Source organism: Molothrus aeneus, chromosome 17 (genome assembly GCF_037042795.1).
Source record: "Molothrus aeneus isolate 106 chromosome 17, BPBGC_Maene_1.0, whole genome shotgun sequence".
NCBI lineage: Eukaryota > Metazoa > Chordata > Aves > Passeriformes > Icteridae > Molothrus > Molothrus aeneus.
Genome location: NC_089662.1, coordinates 7,137,100 through 7,158,877, shown reverse-complemented (window position 1 = coordinate 7,158,877; position 21,778 = coordinate 7,137,100). Strand labels below are relative to the sequence as shown.

Below are 21,778 nucleotides of genomic sequence, written 5' to 3'. Positions count from 1 at the left end.
CAGGGCACCCAGCTCCAGCACCTCTCAGGTGGGCATGGGGCCCTTCCTGGACTGGTGTCTGCCTGCACACAGCTCACCAGAGCACAGGGAAGGGCAGCAGTGCCCAAGGAGGAGTCCAGAGACAGATGGATGTCACCTGCAGAGGCTGTGCTGGGTCCCAGGGGCTGCCATGCACAGCACTGGGGACGAAGCTGCCCCAAGCCTGTGGCTGCAGCACCCAGGAGGGGCTGATTGCTGCACAGACCTGGACAGCTCAGCTGTGGGAATGAGCTCCCTCCTGCTGGGCCAGTATTGTGACCACATCTCACCCTTTTGCCATCAAAACCTCAGGGAAGTGCCAGCTTACCAAAGCAGTGCTCAGCTCTGTGCTTGGTCCCACAGCTGCTGTTTCCAAATATCTCACTCACAGTCTTGGTCTGCAGGGTGAACACCACTACCTGTACCCACATTCACACTTGGGCTCCTGCCAAAAGGCATTCAGAGCTTTCAAGGCTCCTTTTATTGCCCAAGATGTTTCTATGGCGACTACCTTCACATCCCATCATTGGCTGTGGAAAGCTTCTGGCCATCAGCAGCTTCAGGTGAGTTGAGGGCCTCAAGCTCCAAGTCACCTGCAGTTGTTAATGCCACTGGCTACAGCCAATTGGGAAGAGATTAACAAAGCCTCATGTGAAGAGGCAATGGTGAGCACAGCAGTGTCAAAGAGGAATGAGCCCATTCCCCTTCCCCTTGGTGTTCTCTTGAGTACTGTAGCAGAGAAGAGCAACAGAGAGGGGCAGGGGGTGTCTGCAAAAGGGTATTGGACAAACAATTCTGCTTGCATGATTTCCTGAATGGTTTCCCAATCAGCAAAGCTCACAGAAGTGCCATAAGCAAAGCACAGGACCACTTCAGCCCATGCACTGACCAGCCCTGGCACACCAGTGCCCTATCCAGAGTCAGGATGCTCCCAGCTCTGCTCCTGCAGAGCAGCCACAAATCCATGGGTGCTTCACCTCCATTACAGCCACAGCTTCCATCATGAGCCAGGCAGGGCCAAATTCAGCACGCGTGACAGCAGTGACAGTGTGAGACAAGCAAGGTGGCTCTGTCTGGGGAGCAGCCCCTGCCCACAACAGTGTGACAGCAGTGCTAACAGGCACTTAGCCCAGAGCAGTGGGCTAAGGAGTGTGAGCTAAGGCATGGCTCTCCCACAAGAGATCTGAAATCAGGAAGTGCAGCACTGAGCAGAGTCAAAACTGAATGAGTTCTGTTGGGTTGATTTTCTCCAGGCTCGTGGATGGCACTGCCAGAGCAAGGCAGGACAGCAGAACAGGGCACAGCAGGCAGAGAGGAGGCAAGTGCAGATTTCCCAGACAAGAGCAGGAGGGCAGGACTGTGAACACAGAAGTGCTGCCCTTCCTGCAATGAGTATTATTGCAACCTTGCCTTGCGTTCAGTGAGCTATCCTGAGATGGGGCACCCAGCAGAAAGGAGACACTTTCTGAAAAGCACCTTGATTTCCAGTTTGTAGGTGTAGCAGCAATGAATGATCCAGTCAAACCTGGCCCTTGGGCTGGAGCAGATGGACCAGCTCTGGGCTGGAGCACAGATGGACCAGCTCTGGGCTGGCTGCCTCTCCTATGCCCCAGGGCACAACTACACCTGCTTTCAAGAAGAAAAATGCAGGGGCCTCAGCTTAGCAGGGTCTATCCCCCACCTTTTTGGCAAAGATGCCTTCTAGGAGGTCTGGGGATAGCTACCCCAGCTGACTCTGGTGTGTGCCCTCACCACCACCGAGGCTGGGTCAGCAGTGTGGAAGCAGCTGAGACAGCACCTGGGAACCTGTTTGAACACAAAAGCCATGCCCAGCCTCCGAGGCACAGGCACCCCAGACAGCCCCCATGCTGTGAACAGTCTCTCCTTGTGCTCCCACCTCCCAGCACAGTCCTGCACCTCCCTTTGCTGCACAGGCACCAGGAATCATCAACAGCTAAGGGAGCTCTGGGGCTGCTGTGGGCCCCACAACCACTTGCTCAGGCCCACCCACAGTGTCCCACAGGCCCTCAGAAGAAGGTGCTGTAACACTGGCAAAGAGCTGAGACATCCATTTGCAAGAAGAATTCCAACCATACTGCAAGAGGATCTGAGGAACAGCATCACCAAGAAGACCCACAGCTAGACCTAGACCCTCTGCAGGCATCCCAGCCAGCCCTGTGGGGTAACTAAAGACAGACACTGCTGGAGAAAGATCCACTTTTGGTACCCAGAGCCAGCACAAAAATGCCATCCAACAAGCATTCCCCAACAGGATAAAACAGAACTCCCTTCTTCCTGCCACAGCACTAAAGACAGTAAAAAGAAAGAGAAATGCAAGAGATACAGAGCCAGGCTAAAGTAAGGTTTGGACTAGACTCTGAAAGCAGAGTTGTAGCAAAGGATAAAATTGAAAATTACTGTAATGTGCTATATTCCTTTTATGGACTTCGCAAATAATAGAAAGTGATGACTAAATGAAAAGGAAACTGTGAACTAACTGGGAGGATTGGTCTCTGCAGTGGCTGCCAGCAGGAGCAGAGCCCCATGCCTGAGCCCTCCCCAGCTCTCCAGAGCAGAAACTAACCCACAAGCTGGACACAACTGCAGAGACAGATGTCCCACAGAGCTGAGAGGCAGTGGACACCCAGCTCGTGTTGGGTGAAACGGCTGAGTCCAAGTCCAACCCCACACTCCAAGTCTGCAGCAATTTGCAGTCAAAATCCAGCCCCAAAGAGTTGGCTTTTCTGCTGGAGCAGAGCAGGGACTTCCCAAGTGGCACAGCTCACAGGGACATGCAGGCATGAGCCCTGAGAATGCTGCAGCAGCCAAGCCAAAGGACAGAGCTCTGTGCCCTCACCTGCAGCCCAGGACTGCCACACACCTGGGAGCAAGGTGACACAGGGGAGGGACCCTGCTCCCTGCAGAGCCAAGAGCACGGGCTGCTGAGGGCATTCCCAGAGCAACAAACAGCCTGAGGCTAAGCTGGCCTGATCCCTCCCCATTGGGCACCCCTTCCACAAAGAAACACCATGGGATAGACCGGTGGCAGAGACAAAAGAGATCCTGAGAACAGCAAGGAGCTGTACACCGTGTCCACCTACAACCTCGGGCAAGCAATCTGCTTGGGATTCACACCCACCTCATCTTTACATGTAATTTTTCAAGAAAGCAGATCACTCAAAATGGCCTGTGCCTCGGGATATGCATGGACTTATCTGCAGAGAAGTGTCACTGCTTGTAAACCCAAACACAGTTGCATAACCACATGGTTAAAAGATAACAGCACAAATTCATACATGGCTGTATCCTTATGCACGAATACTCCTCAGCGACATGATGTCAGAAGAACCCAAGTGTCACCACACCATTTCTTTTTCAAACTGCTTTCCTTTGCTTTTAAAATGTGGGCTTTTAAAATATAAAAACTAATTATTTGAAAAAATACGTAATTGTACTTTAAAGGAATAACAGCAGATTAAATCTCACCTGAAGTCCAGTTTTGTTTCAAAGCTTTCATGAACAATCTAATCCTTCTAATGAAATAAAGTCTGTGGGTTGAAAAAGGGACTTCAAATAAACAAACATTCCCTCTGCAACATTTCCAGCCAAATTTTACTGCTATGGGATAGTGATTATGAGTACAAAAGTAAAATTTGCTACAAAAAAAGCCTTGCTAGCTCAGTATTAATTTTAATGTGCAAAAAAAAAAAAAAGCCCAAAAGCTGACCAGACAATATAAACAACAAACAGTAAATTGTGACCCTTTTCTCATAATCCTTTAACACAAGAAAGAACTATGACTTGTTCAAACATGACATTTAAATCATGAAAATATAGTATTTTTTGGGATGGAGCTAGGAAGAATAGGATTTTAACTGTTATTCTTAACCCAAAGACAACCTTTTCTTTCCTTTTTTTCTTTTTCTGGAGGCCTGCTAGCTTCTTTTGAAAAAGAGTTTTAAAACTGACCTTGTTCCAGTAGCCACTTGTCTGTCACAGGTATGAAATCACCATATCATATTATAGAGTGTCAATGCACCAAAAAGCAAAGGGCTTTTTTTTTTTTTTCCCAGAAGGAACAAAACTGGCTTTTTTACCTATGAAACAGCACATACTTTTTCTTTCATGAGCCCACCAATTTCAGCACTGTATTATTCGGCAGCCGGCATTTCATACAGAGACCAAACCTCACTTGATCTGACCCTCACCTCACTGGAGCAGAGACGTACGTGAGACAGAAGTCAGCACAGAATCTGGGCCACCTTATTTAGATTTCAGCGGGCTCTACCCTGTGCTGCTCTCAGGGTACTGTCAACATTTCAGGGAATTCATCAATGAGCAGCACAACCACCTTTTGGCCTTGAACACAAACAAACACAGCACCAGCACAGAGGAACCGTCTCAGACTTAAAGCCAGAGAAACAATTTATTTTCAGCATTTAAAAACTGATGTACCAGGACAATGATCTCCAACCCTGATAATTGTTTGCTGCAAATACTCATTACCCAGAGCTCTTGAAAGAAGTGGAGAGCATTCATCAGCCTCATAGGGAAAACATGGCAAAGCCCAGGTTCTGAGCAATCTGTGAGTACAGAGACTGCAGGCTTCAGCCATGCTCTGTGCATTGGGTACCCTGAAGAGACAGAAACAGGTCCCAAAGAAACAGTCATGAGCTGAGATTTCCTCAGTGGTAGGCAAGCCTGTGTTGCAACACACAGCATTTTAACAGCGCAAGGACCAGCCCAGGAGCAGGAACAGAGAGGCACATTCCCCCATTTATTTCCTCAGGCCATGCAAACAAGCTCTGGAGAACTAGAGCTCTGCGGAGCCACCCACCCACCCATTCTCCGTAGCCCTCTCAGGTCCAAAGGCTTCCCTGGGGTGCACTGCACTGTCTCATGAAGTTAAGTCTGAACTCCCGAGCCTGCCCCTCCTCGCCGCTGCCTACACCATCACCCCTGCAACTGGTCTTGCTCATGCATAAAACCAGGTAAGAGGAGAACACAGGGCAGATGTCCCCAGACTGTGCAGGATGTTAGAACTGTCAGAAACCAAAATAAAACGAAGAGGCATCGAGTGCATCGCTGCACTCCCAGACCCACGGCAGTGCCCGCGGGAGCCCAGGGCGGGTGAGCGGCACCTGGCGCGGCAGCGCTGGGCCAGGGCACGCAGGGAGCGGATGCGGCTGCAGATCCCGCTCCCAGAAGGCCTGTGCACAGCCAGTTGGGAACCACATTTTAAATGAGGAAAGTGCTAGTTTTAGAACAGTTATTTTTAGTTTGTTGTTAGAAAAAAATGTGGCTCTGTGAAGGGAGATGTTACCCGGCCGGCTCGAAGGGCTCCCGCTGGGTTCCTCGGGCATAGCAGGCACGCATCCACACGCGCCCAAAGCAAATTCCGTGCGGAATGGGCACGGAATGGGTACGAGAGCTCCGGTCTCAGCGAGAGAAATGGGGAGATGGATCTTGGGTAGGAAGGAGCCCGAAGAGGATGTTTTAAGATACCACCGGTTTAAAAAGGAGCTGCAGCTCTTCAAGCACCAGACTGTTTTAATTGGAGGGTGTGCTCGGACCCGCGGCTGGCACGGCCGCGCCGGAGGCACCAAACCTCTGGCTTCACCCGCCGGCACCAAGGAGACCGGGGCACTCCGGGGCACCCCGGGACCGCCCGGCCCGAGGCGGCGGCGACCCCGGGGCCGGGCCGAGCCCGCGCTCACCCGCGAGGAGCGCCCGCCGCAGCCCCGCCGAGCGGCGGCAAAGTTTGCGGCGCGGCGAGGGACGGAGAAGTTGGGCTCCCCCGCCGCCCCCCGAGCCCCCGCCCGCGCCGGCTCTTACCTGGGGCGGCGGCCGCGGCGGCTCCCCCGCGCCGGGCGCTCGGCCTCCCGCGGCATCGTGCACGGCCCCCGCCGGCGCGGCCCCGGCGCGGAGCGGAGCCCCGGCAGCCCCCGCAGCCGGGCACCGAGCGGAGCGCAGCCTCGGCAGCCGGGCACGGAGCGGAGCGGAGCCCCGGCAGCGGCGCACGGGGCGGATCTCAGCCTCGGCAGCCGGGCACGGAGCGGATGGCAGCCCGGGCAGCCGGGCACGGAGCGGAGCGCAGCTCCTGCGCCCCGGCACGGAGCGGATCGCAGCCCCGGCAGCAGCGCGGAGCCCCGAGCGGCGGCGGCGGCGAGCGGAGCCGGTGCTGGCACCGGGCGGGCAGGGCGCAGGCGGGGCGCGGGCGGCGGGAGCGCGGCGGGGGCTGCATGTGCGGCGAGAGCCGCCTTCCTCCCCCTCGCTCCTTGCCTGCCTCCCCTCCTTCCCCGCCAGCCCAGCCCTGCCCAGCCCTGCCCGGCCCGGCCCAGCCCAGCCCAGCCTCTGCTGGAGACTCTGAGAATGCAGCGCCGGGTCCGCGCCCCGGGCTGGCCCCGGGGCCTCCCCCAGGGACCCGCCCTGGGGACCCGCCCGGTCCCGGGATGCGGCCCCGCGACCTCGCGGGCTCCGCGGCCCCCGGGGGGCGGCTCGGCTCGGCCCGGCTCGGCTCGGCCCGGCTCTGCCCGCGGCTCGGCTCCGCTCCGCACCCCGCGCTGCCCCCGCCCCGGTGCCCGCATCGCCTCCGCCGCCCCGGTGCCTTGCCGGCCGCCCCGGGGGCGGGAGCGGGGCGCGGACAGGGGCAGGGGCAGAGCTGGCCACCCCCAGGTCAGGGCCAACCCTCCTGTGCCCGGTGCTGAGATGTGACTCAGTGCGTGGAGCACGAGACTGAGCCGGGGTGCCAGGCATCAGAGAGACCCCAGCCCACTCTTCTGCTGCCTTCGAGCGGTGCCAGACATTGATGGCCCAGTGGCATCGTGGCAGGAGCTCTGTCAGGGGCTCTGGGCATCTCTGGGGCTGAGCCTGGGGCTGTCAGACCCCCTCCCACTCTGTGCACCGTGGCTGTTGGCATCCTCACATTCACCTCAGCTCTTTGGTGCCTCTCCAGAGTCTTGCTCAAAGCATGGTGGGCACTGTCCTGGCCCAGCAGCATTTGAGGGTGCAGGGGCAGAAGTGGCAGCACAGTTGTTGCCTGCAGTAGAGTCACACACCAGCAGCAGGATGCTGGGTGTGCAGACCACTCTGGGCCAGTGGAAGATGGAAGCAGGAGGAAGCTCAAGGCTGGTGAGGCTGCAGCACTGTATTTGAGGATGGATAAATCTGCTCTTGCAAGTCAGGTTTTAGTCACAGCTCAGGCAAACAGACTCCAGTGGGACATTTCCCAGTCTCCACTGCCCAGACACTCACATCTTACCAGGAGAAAATGCTCTCCTATGTCCACAGCATTCTCTGTTATTTGGAGTTTGGCCCTGAAAGGAACACAAGGGAACACCAGAGGAAGGAATGCTGTGTTGCTCCATTTGTACAGCACCTTGTGTACAAGACAAAAAAATCCTCTGTTTGGCCAATTTGGTCAAGAAACAGTATAACCCAGTAGCAGGTTATCCACAAACAGGATCTGGTGCTTCCTGTTCAGGTGCCCTGAAGGTGAGAGAGAGGTGAGGGGAAAGCAAAAGAGAGGCTTATAAGCACAGCATGGATCCAGGAGGAGTGGCTCTTCCTTTCCAGGACCAAAAGATGAGCAGGATCCAGATCCAGCAGCAGCTCTGGCAGCTTTATTTCCCACCTTTGCACTGGCTGGCACAAGGCTTCCCACCATCCTACTGCTGCATGACTCCCATCCTCAAAGGCCAAGGGGACCCTCAAGACATCCCAGGAAATGCTCCACATCAGCCCCTTCAGACAAGAAGCATCTAGAAATGTCCTCAATCCCAGTGTGAGACTGAGAGACCTGCCAGCTGCAAGCACTGCTGCCAAAGTGGATCCCACTTGAGCCTGATGCTCTTGTAGGGAAAGGAGCAAAGCCTGGAGCACAGCTGCTGCACTGCCAACACAGTCTGCAAACAGAGACCGTGTGCTCAGTGCCAATCTGGCCCTGGGACACCTGCAAGGCTCTTGTGCCAGCTAGGACACTGGCACTGGGGACACCCAGATCCTTTCCCTGGGACAGCCAAGAGGTCACCTCGCACAGTGCAGGTGGAGCTGAGCCCACCTGGCTGGAAGCATCCAATAAACTGGTGTGACACTGGGAGGAGATGGTCCCAGTACTTGTCTGTAGTCATGGTGCCCTTTTCCAGCCTGTTTTTGCTAAGACCCTCTTGTTCTGAAGACAAAGATGATTTGTCTCTCCTCCCACTGCCCCCACCCCTGTGGCACAGCAGCTCCATTCCTGATCTCGTTGAAGAAGTCCCTGCTTATCACACATGGGTTGAACTAGCTGACCTTTAAAGGTGCCTTCCAACCCAAACCATCCTGTGACTCCATGATTCCATGCCCTCTTGCTGCTGCCATGCAGGTGCTGGTAAGGCCAGGCAGCCTGTCCCAGCCAGCTCCCAGAGGAGCCCTGGAGAGCACCACAATGAGGCACTTTATGACACTTTATGACCTTCCATGACACCCAAAATCAGTGGTGCTTCAGAGCATGCCAGGTCACACGGCCAGGAGCCACCACGGGGAAGGAGAGATGGAGGAGGCAGAGCAGGAGAACTAAGGACCACCCGTGACATGGTCACTGCTGTGGCTCCCCATGACCACTGAATGCAGCCTCCACAGCTGTGCCTCCGCCCCTCTGAGAAGCTGACATGTCACTTTCATGTCATGTCTTGTATGTGCAGTGACAGAAGGATGGACAGGTTATCCTTTGACTTTGCTGCCATCCCCTTTATCTCCATGAGAATTTAGTCCTCATCTGACTTCTCTTTTTCTCTTATTCTCATCATTGCTTTACCCCAGTGTTTAAATAGCTCTTTTGTATTTTTTAGCTTTCCTCTACCTGCAGCACTGTTCCCTTACTCTGTTATACTCTCCCCATCTCATTGAGCTCCAGGCCCCTTGCTTTGTTCTCTCCCTATCTCTCCCTTTCTTTCTGCTGGTGCCTTGTTCCTTTTCTTGTTGTGATTTGTCTTCTCTGCTCTGTCCCTTTCACTCTTCTATTCTCCTTATCTCTTTTTGCTTCTTCCTCTTCCTTTTCCCAGTCTTTGCACTTCCCCCCTTCCTCTCTGTGCTTTTGTCTGTAAGGAGTTGAAAGTTAAAAGCTTTTCCAACTTGATCCTGAGCAGCTTTCCCTGGTGCTTTCATCTCCACAACACATTTGTAAAACTGCTCAGACTGAAGAGCCATGACATGAACAACTGAAGAAATATCAGAAAGAAACAGGACTCCCAACATGGAATGGAAATCTTCCTTTTCCAAAAAAATCTCTGTTTCACTAGCGCTGAGATTTTTCTCTCCACAGCTCCTTAAAACACAACATAAAATCCATTTACCACAATATAAAACCCATTTACCAAGATCTCATTTTCCTGGCTTCATTCTCCTTCCTGGAGACTTCCTGGAGTTCTGCAGGGGGTAGATACAGGGGTGCCTGAGAGCTCCCCATCATCTGCCAAAAAATAGCTGTGACCAACCTATTCTCCGTTCCCCATCTCTAACAGGTCCTGCCAGGTGTGTCAGTGCTGTATCACAAGCTGCTATCCACAGGGAAGTGCTGGTCACACCAGGAAAGGTGCTCTGGCTCTTGTCCAACCCTGCTCCTGCTCTGCCTTCATGCAGGCCTGGCAGAGACCTGGCAAACTCTTCCAGCTGATGTGTCACCAGCTCCTCTCAGCTGCCAAAAGGAGTTCCTTCTCAGCTCCTTCTTGTGTTCTGTGCAAGGTCCAGCATTGTTTGTTTTGGGTAGAGCAGCTGCAGACCACTTCAGGGAAATTGAGGGAATTGATGCTTTCAAGCTGCTTTGCTTGGTGCTCCTGTGCAGCCTGTGCTGTGCAGGACTATGTGTGAGCACAGGAGTTTGGTCGATCTTACCTGTGACCAGGAAACTCCAGAGTTACCAGCGCAGATCTGTGCTGTGTCACATGGAGCAAGCCCAAGTGCTGTCTGCTTACTTGGAAATTTGTTGCTGAGAAGCCCATGAATCTTGGCTATTCTCACAACTCTGTGAGAGATTAATCTTGCTAAATCCTCCTACTCCTTCCCTATTGGAGAAACAGATTCAGCACAGGACAAGCTTTGTGACTCACCTCTCTGTTGGCAGAGCCATCTCCCATTAATCTAACTCCCTGTCTAATGTCCACATTTGGCAGGCAGGCAATCCATCTCCAGTCCAGCTCTGTCCAGGATCCAGCTCCCCTGTCAGTCAGAGCTTTCCTAACACTGGGTGCCCTGCAGGGTTTCTCCCTGGCAGGACAAGGGCAGCCTGCAGCCCACTGCCCAGAATGACAGCAGGGGACAGAATTTGGGCAGGGTGTGCACTTGTTAGGCAAAGAGACCCCTGGCTGCAGTGGCTGCTGGGCTCAGCAGCTGTCCTGCAGAGCTGTGTTCACTCCCTCAGCACACCCCAGCTCCTCTCAGCAGAACAACAGAGATGCACACAGCTCAGTGCCAGCAGCCTCGCTCTTCCTGGGGGCAGGATTCAGTCTGCTGCCCTACAAAATTCACTGTGGAAGGAGCTGAACACTGCATGTCAGGACTGGCAGAGAGGGCTTTGCTCACAGAGCTGCAGCTCAGGGTGCCATGGCAGATGCTTGGGAGCAAGTCCCCCTGACACACTCCCTGCAAAGGGTCCCTGGGAGGTCACATTTGCTCCATTGAGGTTTTCAGCTACCTCTGGTCAGCTGCTCATCTTTGTCTCAGAGACACTGCCTGTCTCTGGAGGGCTGCACTGTGGGATGCCCTGTTACCTGCCCTGATTGCCTCCTGCCTTTACTTGGTTGCTGTTCTGGTTTAGGATGGTTTAGGATGGACTCCACAGGCAGGTTGTACCACATGGCTTTCTTCATAGCCCATGGTTTGGGAGAGGTTCTGCACCCCTTAAAAGGTGCAGTACCATGATTCCTGCTGGAAATAGGGGCATGAGCTGAAGGCAGCAGTCCTGTGCTCACACAAGTCCTGCAGACCTGGGGACACAGTAACACGACACAGAGCGTGTCCACATGAAGTTTGAGGTGACAAAACATGATTGGGAGGGACACAGCCCCAGCACTGCCCTGTTTGCTGGGCACACCTGAGCCAAATGCCCCAAACTCTTGCCCAGAGCCATTTCTCACGTCACCCTACTCAGTCAGCCAAACCACCCTGCCTTGCTGAGGTTCTTCTGTGCTGCTGTGGATCCTTTTCTGGGAACATTCCCACTGCCCCACAGATTCAGGCATTGCCTGTCACCACAGCCTGGCAGCTCCCCCCATCTTTATTCTCTCTGAGTACTGTGTCATTTGCAGACTCCACGGTGTCAGCCTTGTGATTAGATTCCAATGCCTTTATGAATAATTTGTTGCGCAATTATAAAGCAAATATTTAATTGAACTTTATGTAAAATTGCTTCTGCCTCTGAGCACTGAACCCCAGTTTTGGGAGAGGGCTCTGCATGACCCCATCAGGCTCTGGGTGCCCTGTGACGAGGCCAGCAGAACACTGCCAGGCCCCCTCCCAGCAGCCTGTGCCTGCTTGCAGCCAGCTGAGCCTGCCAGGGGACCACAGGGGGTGGCCCCAGAGAGTGCTGCAGATGCAGCAGCTGCAGGATGGGTGAGCCTCCCTTCCCTTGGGAGCATGTGCTGGGGCACAGGCAGGGGATGTGTCTCTCTCAGCTGAGCAGCAGAATGAGCCAGCTGCAGCAGTCCCACAGTGTGACCTGTGCAGTGCTGGCAGAGCTCAGCATGAAGGATGTCACTGTGGAAAATGTCTCTGTGACAAGTGGATGGCAGTCAGGTTTCAGCACAATGATAAGGACACATGCAAAAACCCTGGATTTTCTTCTTTCCAGCCCTTTCCCTTCCAGGACAAGACTGGAGTGTGCAGTTGGAAATTTTCATTTCAGCTGACTCTTCAAAGGAAGGTATTCCTCACTGACCGTGTCTCAACAGCACGGAGCACCAGTCTGAATTGACAACAGGAGCTTTGGGTGTCCATCTCAGCACATGCAAGGGCCTGTGGTCTGTGCAGGAGCACTCAGTACCAGACATCACCCACAGGCTCAGCTGGAAGAGGCTGAACAGGAAGGGTCTGGACACACCTCAGATTGGCCATGGCATTGCCTCTGCACAGGAAAACATCTGTATCAGCAGAACCAACAGAACTGGACGAAATCCTAATTTACCATGGTCTGTAAAAGAGGCTGAAGTGCCTATTTCCAGTGAGGCGAATTTGAAATTGAAAGAGGAAAACGAGTGCATTGAAGAGATCAGAAGCTCCTTTCCAAGCGTGTATCTGGTGCAGGTAATTGCTAACTGACCTGGAGGGGCTCTTGAAATCGACCTAATGCAGCAGATTCTGCAGTTCAGAGTGGCTCCAGGGCTGGGGACAGCATGTGCTGGCACTGTCCCTGCAGGGCGCTGGCACAGGAGGACAGGCTGGGCAGTGGGGACTACAGCATGGGAAAGGGAAGGCCTAAGGCTCCCCCCAGAAGTTCCTCAGCCTGGCCTGAGCATGTCCAGCTGGAAGGGCCTGGTCAGCTGCTGGGACCTGGACACGTGTCCTTGCACAGGGCAGGCCTGTTTGCAGTGATGGGGGAACCAAGGCATGGAACCAGCCTGGAGCAGCTGTGCTGGCACACTGGGAAAGAAGGGATGGATGGGGGATCTGGTCAGAACTTGGCAACTCAGGAACTGGGTCTGGACAACCAGGTGGGAGCTGGAGTCCCACCTGGGAAGGTGCAGAATGCAGCGTGCCCTGCTGACACGGGTGTGTGGTTACTGGTTTCTCCACACTAACCAGTGAAGAATGTCAGTCCCCTGTGGCAGCCTGGGGTTATTCCCTTCCCCAGCAGCACTCTCTTGCCTCTCATCTCAGCTTGGGCAGCCCTTTTACTCAGCTCTTGCTTTTATGCCTCCAGATGAAGCAGCACAGCTTACCCTTAGGCTGGCAGCCACGCGTCCCCTGCTGACAGCACACCCCAGGACCAGGCCCATTAGCTTTTGCCCCTGGCAGCTTCCCTTCCTTCCCAGCCCTTGTTCCTTTTCACTCATAGGCGTTAAAGGTTCCTTTCAAGGTACACCTTTCTGCTTCCTCTGCAATCCAGACATTTCTTTAATAAATCACATCTGTACTGGCTCTGTGATGTCTATTTGGCTTTGAGCTGTCATCTCCACTGCTTGTTGTGCCCAGCGTGAAATGCTGCCACTCTGCCTATAAAAATTGGAGGTTGGGGCAGTTATTTGTAGCAGTCATTCAACATTTGCTTTGCTGGTCCAGGCCCAGACTGAAGAAAGCCCATTGACAAGTACTTGGCTCTGCTAATGGGCAGGCAGATGAATTGCCCCTGCTGTGGGATGTGTTCACAAAGTGCCCTCCCTTCAGTGGCACAGGGACTTATTCCAAATTGTTTGCTCCCAAGATTTACATCTAGATGCAGAGATAACTGAAGCTATGCCCTAGATATGCAATATAAAAAAGACAGGGCAAAGAAAATGAGGAAAGGCAGAGGTTGGGGCCATCAAGTCCAGGTTGCCTCCAAGAATACCAGCTAGATGGAAAGCTTAGGACCAGGGCTAACTGGCAGGAGGACCATGATACAGCCTCCCTTTGTTCTTCTCTCCCCAGTCCACACACAGGCAGGCACACAAACACTCTCTCTCTCACTCACTCTTCTGTAGCCCTGAGGTCAGCCAAAGGCAGAGAAAAATGAGGTTCAAAGCAATTGTAATCTTCCTGTGATAATTACAGAACTGTGGTGCAGTGAAAGTCAAGTCTGGCTGCAGAAAGCAGTGGAGAGGCTGTAAGCTGGAAAGCAGTTGTTTATTTCTGTTACTAGGATGGTCTTTGGACTCACATCCCAGAAAGGAAGAGTGATGTGAGCACTGCTGGAGCACACCAGGGCTGAGTGCAGCCCTGGGAAGGATTGGCAGGCTGGGATGGGAAGATCACCATGATGTGGCTGGGAAGGACCAGCAAAGCCCTCCTGTAGCCAAGGGCATTGGTTCAGTGCCTACATCTAGGAGGTGCAGCGTCAGCCCCAGCTCTGCTTATCTTTCATCATGCCCTGTTCCCTCTGACTCAAATCCTGCTCAGCCTCCACCACTGTTAAATTAGCTGGCAATATATGTGAATATGCAGCCCTGGCTTCCTTCATCCCATGGCAGTCCCACTGCACTGAATTTAAAGTTGCATTTTCCTTGTGCCATTTATTGTCCTGCTGTTGTGACTAGCAGGTTTCTGTGAGTATCTGACAGGGTTCTACAGCTTTTCCAAAGTGCAGCTGCAGGAATCTGAACCTGCCAAAGATATGCTGTAAGTGCATCATGTGGGGCTCCTATGCTCACTCAATTACCAGGATCCAAAGAATGATCCTAACTTTCTAAAAATATTTGTATTTCCAAACTGTGTACTTGTGTCTTCCCTACTGCATTTCAAACAGTCCAGTATAGATATTTTTAGAATAGACTCAAACACAGTCCATCATGTCCCTTGAGCACATAATTAAGTAGTCACCAGTTTAGCTGTTGTACGCCTGCCTTTCCTTTTCCCAGGCATACTGTCCTCCTAACCCACCTTGGAATTGTCATTTTCCTGAAGTTAGCTATGGCACACTCATGGAATGGCACCTCTTGGCTGCTTTCACCACTTCAGGATGTAAAGGCTATGAGATGCTCTTACTGGTCCAAAATCCTCCAGAGCCAAGGCTATGGCTGCAGCTTTTATGAATACACATTCTGAATCACATTTTCGCAGGCTTTTACAAGGATATGGCTTAGGGCCATGTTTGTTGTAACTTTGAGTTTTCTGGGAAATACTCCTGCTTTCTGTAGCTGCTGCATATCCATTGCCAGTGATGATTTTTCCTCTGCAGTGGATGTTCCTCTGGGTGGGCAGAGAAGCCTCCTTGCCCAGCAGACTTGTTCTGTTGCAGCTCCTGGCTCTTGTACATATGCTGGTCTTTCCTGGTGTGCTATTGCCATATGCAGAATTTCACAGATCAGTCTGTGCTCAGAATTCTCCCAGATCCTCAGCTCCAAGGTTTTACTGCAGGTCTTTAATTCTGTCACATATTGATCGACTGTTTCTGCTTGCTCGAAAAGGATTGGAAATGTTAAAATGATTCATTGTTTGGTGGGATACACAGTCGCATTTTGTTATGTTTCTCTTACACGTTCCTTTCCTCCTCCCACCAGCAGCACAGAGACCAGGGCTTTCACGTTAGTGCTTCTTTCATCTGCACTAATTGCTAAGTGGATCTCAAACTGCCTGACAGTTTCCGTTCTCTACTGCATCCCAGCAGGGAAGGATTTAATGCTGGACCCTGTGATACGCTTGTTAGTTCTTCCAAGAGCTCCTGGAAACCACTAAAGTTCATATTTAAATTTTGTCAGAGCCACCTTGCAGAGAGAAGTGTATGTATGAGGAAAGATTGCCTTCATTGGGGCTGAACCAGCGCTGATAAAAGTGACTTAGCTCTGAAGAGCGAATCGCAGGGAGTTAAAAATAATTTCCTGGAGCATCTTCCTGTGGCCCCAGCTCTGAGAATGAGCAACGAGCCTGGCATTCTGAAAGCCCAGCCCAGAGCCCATCGGTGGCAGCACACCCCTGGCTGTGGGAGGGATTCTCTGCCCAGCCCCTGTGTGGGTCAGGCAGAGGTGTGTGCTGTGTGAGGGAGCCATCCCTCCTCCCTGCCCCTGCACTGGAGACAGCAGAGACAAGAGGCTGCTGGCCCTCGAGGCACCCCCAGCAGCTCCAGCAGGGCACATTGCCCCTTCCCTTCCTGCCAGGGCTGCCAGGGCACAGCCTGGTTTGGCAGGGAACCCTCCTGGCCCGGGCTGGGTCAGCCCTGGCACCCATGGGGATCCTCGAGCTGGTGCTGGGAGCTGCCTCCTGGCAGGGCAGGAGCCTGGAAGGGCAGCTGGGTGAAATTGGGCCCTTTGCTCCTCAGCTCCAGGCTGCCAGGAGCTGGATGGCCGTGCCCAAGCAGGGCCATGTCATGTGCAGAACATGGCTCCTTAGGGAATCCTTGGAATTGCCTTTGGAGGAACAGCAGCAGCCTGCACCGTGGCTCTGGGGCAGGCATGAGGAGCAGGCTCCACTTGCCATTTCCTTTTCTTAAACTTCAAATGTGCCATCAGACGTAAATTATTCACTTGTAATCCCTGGAGCTGGCAGCAGCTCAGAGAGGATCCAGCTCAGGTGATAAGAAGGAGGAAAGAAAAAAGAGGAACCCATTAAATTTAAAAACCTCTGAGAGCCACAAAATGTAAAAATATATTCAGGACAGGAGCCAGGCCAGGATAGGGAAGCAGAGGGTCTGGCACTCACAGCTCTCTGAGTAGTGGGGTGCCATGAAAGACAGGGCTTGGTGGTTCTGAGTGCTCTGCTCTGTTTCCTCCTCTAACTCCTCATGATGCTTTGTCCTGCGTCTGTGGTGAAGATGGAAGGAGAAAAGAGCAGGAAATCCATGCAGAACCCTGCTGGAGTGTCCAGCCCAGACTGAGAGCAGAGTCCTGCTCTCCAAGGATGCCTTTGGGGGCTGCTCTCTCCCTCTCCACAGCCAGCCCCTGGCTCAGTCTCCTGAGAGAAGGTGTTGAGGATCCCCAAGGTCAAGGTGTGGGAGCAGCTGTGTCACAGCATCAGCATCCCCCAGCACCACTGTCCCCAGGGACACGACCACGATGGCCAGAGCTGCCTTGGCTCCTGCAGAATCCTTGGAAAGCTTGTTTACTTGTCCTGATGCAGTTACCATGCTAACTGAAAACAGAGAGCAGCCCCTGGCAAGGCAGGGGCTGCAGAGAGCTGGAATGAAAAACATTCCAAATGTTCTGCTTCACCAGCCTGGCTGCCCCTTTGCCCACCAGCTTTGGTCTGCTCCTGCAGCAAGAGCTCCATCACCTCTGAAACAAACTGCATCCATCAGGGAGGAACACTCCCATCTCCCAGGCCTGGAAATGTGTCCTGGAACAGCTCTCCAGGAGCCAGCACCCCTCCCCATGTGCCAGGGACTAAGCAAGCTGCAGGCACTCAGGGACTGCTGCTTTCCTGAGCCCTGCAGGAGCATCTGCAGGCAGGGGCAGGGCTGCAGCCCAGCCCAACCTCCCAGCACAGCCAGGCCCAGCCCCACAGCTCTGCAAGAGGGGCTGACAATGGGGGGGGGGGGGGCACCCACTTAGCTCAGCCCTTCCCAGAAGCTGGAGGGGGAGAGCTCTGGGATGTGGGAACCCAGGACATCCCTCTGGCTGTCCTGGATTGCCAGGACCCTGCCAGGGGGCTCAGAAGCCCTGGCACAGAGGCCAGAACACCTGTGGGTTTGATTATGACCCGTGGAGCAAATTACCAACCTTAGATGAAGATCAGCAAGCTACAACAGTTTAGGTAGAATAATAGTGAAGTTATCATGGGGTGGAAAAGTAGATTTTGGGGTTTTTGGTATGGGGGTTCAGGGAGCAAGATGGAGGGAACTGGGTGTGTCCAGCCTTTCTGCTTCTTCTTCTTGGCCTCCATCTTCTGCTGTGATGGTGGCACTTACAGATTGGTTTAGAGTAGAAGCTCACTGTCTAACACAGGTGATAGGCATTGGAAAGCAATTGTAAACATTGTACAGGTAATTTTTCGTATAAAGACATAACCCTGCCCTGGGGGCAGGCAGAGTACCTGGAGCTGCCCTGCTGGATGGACCTCATCAGGGCAGGAAAAAATTTGTTATAGATAAGAAACAATAAACAACCTTGAGACCGAGAACTGAAGAGCTCCGACTCATTCTTCAAGCACTCAGGCTGGGAAAAGAGACTTTTAACATTTCTTGGGGTCACAGCGACCAGAAAAGATCCTGAGACTGGGAGACACAGGGGATGTGAGAATGTGCTGGCCCAGCCTCAGTGGCTCTGCAGACAGAGCTTGACCCCACCACGGGAAGGGGCTCACTCTGAGCTCCACCCAGGCTGGTGGGCAGCTCCCCCTTCACCTCCCTGTGCTGCCAGGGGCACACGGACAATGGCTGTGGGGAGGACAAAGAGCATCAGCGCTGGCACAGCCCATGTCTGCCAGGACATCCCTGGCAGAGCTCAGCAGGGCTGGGGGGAGGACTCAGAGAGGACTGGCCCTCACAGCAGTTGAGAGAACTGGTGGTTTTAGAGCATCAAGGATCTTGTGCATCCTTCTGTCACTGCACACCAGCTCTCCATCCTCTGTGCTCTGGGCTCAGACCAGGACTCAGATCCAGACCCAGGCTGAGCTTTGTGTCTCCAGCCTTTTGCAACACAGCTCAAGCTGCCTGAGCCAACCCAAATCTCAGCACTGCCTGTCAGCTCCACCTTTGTAACTGAGGTGAGGAAAGGGGCTGCAGGTGCTGCAGGGGCTGCACCAGCCTGGGCTGGGGGAGGCAGCTTGAGACCCTGCAAGCAGATCAGCTGCACCTCCTGGCATGGCTGCCAGCACCTGCAGGGACTCTGGATCCCTCCTCAGAAAAGCAGCCAGATGGGAAAGGTCTGTGTGAGTCTGATAACGTGGCTGCTTGGCTTCCCTCCCTGGCAGGCCTGCACAGGGCACACAAGTGCCTCTGTCTGGCCCTGCAGGAACAGAGGGGCCAGGCTGGCATCTCTGCCCTTTAGAGCCCCCAGCACAGCTTCTCCTGCTGGAACACCCCCAGGGAGTGCAGAGTGAATGCTCACCCCATGGTGAAGGGCAGGTGCATCCCCTGGGTGGGCTCAGACACTTGGCAGATGCTGAGCCAGGCTCCACAGGACAAGGTGCAGGGTGCAAAACCAGCACCTCTTCCCTAGCAGGGCTCAAGGAATTAATCCCTGTCCCAAAACTCACTGAAGGACATGGAGCTGCTGGCTCTGGGCAGGACAGGAGCTAAAGGCCAGGCAGCTGCTTTCTTGCACTTGGATGCCAGCAGAGAAGCTGGCATGTGAGGGGTAGGCCAGGAAACAGAAAAGAACAAGGCAGTGCTTGTGGCAAGAGTGCTGAAATCCACTATTATTCTACGCTTTAAATTTATTTTTAAAATTCTCTTTCCTCTGCAGATGGTGCAAACAAAGTGCCAAGTAATCTGCCCCCACTTTTCTGCACAGCAAGCAAGAAGACATCACTGTATCCAAGAGGTGGAGGGAGGTGGGCACCTTCACCAGCAGGCACCAGCCCCAGCTCATTCACCCTGCACCAAAGGCATCTCAGCAGGCCAAGCAGCTCTACCCTGCTTCAGCTGTGAAAAGAGCACAGCCCCAGAGCAAGGCCAGGGTGCTGAACAGCCTGGGGGAAAGTGGGCAAGGATGGAGGAGTTCTCTGTGGGTGGAAGGGAGAGGAAGGTTTGAGAAAAGTCTCCACATTCCCTGGGACCGTGGAAACCACTGGCAACAGGGAAAACATCAGGGTCACTTCTAGTTCAGCAAAACTAGAAGCTCAGTGTATGCTTCTGCATCACAGCTTGCTGCCTCAGTGCTGGAAATGCTTGGAATTTAGGTGGAGGATGGATGTGATGGCAATGATAAAACCTGGGCTTTTCAACCCATTTTCACGCTCAGGGCCTGTGAGGTGGGCTTGACTTAGGCAGGTGAAGAGATCACAATGATGGTGCCAGGAGAGAGGGCAGAAATCCAGGCAGAGAGTGATGTCTGTCATCAGTCATGTGACAATCAAAACAGAAAATAAAGCCCAACACCCAGCACTTGGCTTCTGCTCCTGCACCCTTGTAATCAGCAAATCCAGAATCAGCCTCCATCCCCTGCACGTGGGGAAGGTGACAGGGATCAGCAAGGCATTGTAAAATTGGTTCTATTTTTACATGCACAGAAGGAACAAGGACTGCCCATCACCTCTGTTTCCCCCTGACAGCAGGACCAGCCCTGCCTGGGCCAGCAGTGCCCAAACCTTTGGTTTTTACTCTCCTTGGCTGCAGAGGCAGCAGGGGCCTTTCCTTGGGCATCCTGGCGCTTTAGGGCTGTGAATATCCCAGGGACATTCTGGAGCTACTGGTTTTTACTTGCTGGATCCTCCCCAGCTCTTCCTGGCTTTTCCAGGATTTCTGGGCACAAGCCTGCAGCTCCTGGTCTGACCCCACAGCCACGGCTGTGCTCAGCTCCTGCTCTGCAGCACCGAGGAGAGCAGAACGTCAGTGCCCTTCCCCAGGGGCGGGTGCAGGGTCACCTCTGCTGATGCTGCTGCCCAGGGCCGGTGCTGACACGCAGAGCCCAGCAGAGCTGTGCAGAGCAGCTCCCCACAGACACTGCACCCCGCTCCTCCCCAGCCCTCTGTGCCTGGGGCTGCACAGACCCCAGCACCCCAATCCTGCCCTGGTGCCAGGAACAAAGCCCTCTCCTGAGCAGGCTGGGCTGCCTTGCCTACAACTAAACATTCACATGCACTGTGCTCCAGCCCTTTGATCAGCAATTTATCTCTCCGTGCCACAAGTTTCCTGGAGCCTGGCGTTTCCGCCCCGCGCTCAGCCCAGGTCCCAGGAGCCTCAGAGACAGGTGTGAGGAATTAGCTACAGGGGCTAATGCTCTGACAGGAACCAGCACCAAAAGCAGGGGACAGAGTGTAATGTTTATTACATTTGAAACAAAGCAAACATGTGGCCTACTTATGTATCTAGAAAGAATTAATTGGGGAGCTCCACAAAGCAGCAGATTATAAATTAGAATAATTTTCACCAACTTCAGCTCATTCATCTTGTTTCACACCAGGCCTGTCAGCTCAGGCTGACGTGGCCCAGTGCAGCCCCAGGCCCAGCTGCTGTCTGCTGGCACAGAGGGTTCTCACAGCCAGCCCCATGGGCACAGCCTGCCAAAACCCATGGGGAGCCCCTGGCCTTCAGCCAAGGCACACACCTTTAATGGAAACAAGCTCAGAGCCTTAAGAATGGCTCCAGAGGTGCTGAGTGCCAGCAGCTGCCATCTGCAGGAGTGTCCAGAGTGCTGTGCTCCAGGGACAGCAGAGATGCTGGGCACTCACCTTGTGCTCCTCCAGCCCCTCCACTTGCTGGCAGCCTGCAGGAGCTGAGGGTCTGGCAGGGCTGTGCACACACCTCCTTACACACCCCACCCTGGCTACAGTTCCAGGATCAGGCTCTCCTGATGGGACATAGTGGACAGCCAGGCCTCCAAGGTCAGGTGGAGAACCCTTTGCACAGCTCAGAGCTCACTCCCAAGGACATCACCCACCATGTGCAGGTGCCTACCTGAGCTGCTGGGAATGTAATGCTCTGCATGCCCAAGGCTCTGGGGGCCTTGGTCTGACACCTTGAGGAGGGGTAAAAGCCCTTTGCAGCCAGATTCTGGTGCAAGGAGCAGCAGGAATCACAAACTGGAAAAACAGCTCATGCCTGAGGTGCTCCAGCCCCCCAAAAACCAGGGCCCAGGAAAGGCTCCAAAAACCAAATCAAGTAATGACCCTGAGGTGTTTCAGAGATTCTGTCCTGGAGAAAAAATTCCCCCAGAGCAGTGACTGTATCCCAGATGGTGAAATCTCACTGGCTCCTCTGAAAGCAATGGATGAGAATAACACTGATTTGGCCTCCACCTGCAGATCCCAAGGGGACAGCATGCAAAATACCATATGGATGCTGGGATCATTTTGCTCCAAAAGGTCACCTGCTGCCTTGCTGGATGAAGTGTTAAAAGAGCCAGTGGAGATGGCTGGCAATGCCTGTAAAGGAGGATCCATCCCTGAAGATGCGGTTCAGGTCAGAGCATTGTCACCACGATCTCAACTCTCCAACCCTTCACAGTGATCAGGGCTGGACAGAACCAGAGGTGGGACCAGAGCCTCGGCACCCACCTGT

General features: G+C 53.8%; 1 protein-coding gene across 1 annotated transcript in view; it reads right to left on the bottom strand.

Moving 5' to 3' along the window:
* Positions 1-5,907, bottom strand: part of CDH22 (cadherin 22) — a 77,400-nt gene extending 71,493 nt beyond the window's left edge. Inside the window, exon 1 of the mRNA XM_066561299.1 lies at positions 5,854-5,907. The gene's annotated coding sequence lies outside the window, so the exon portion shown is untranslated. The remainder of the gene's footprint in view (positions 1-5,853) is intronic.
* Between the last annotated feature and the right edge of the window lie 15,871 nt (positions 5,908-21,778).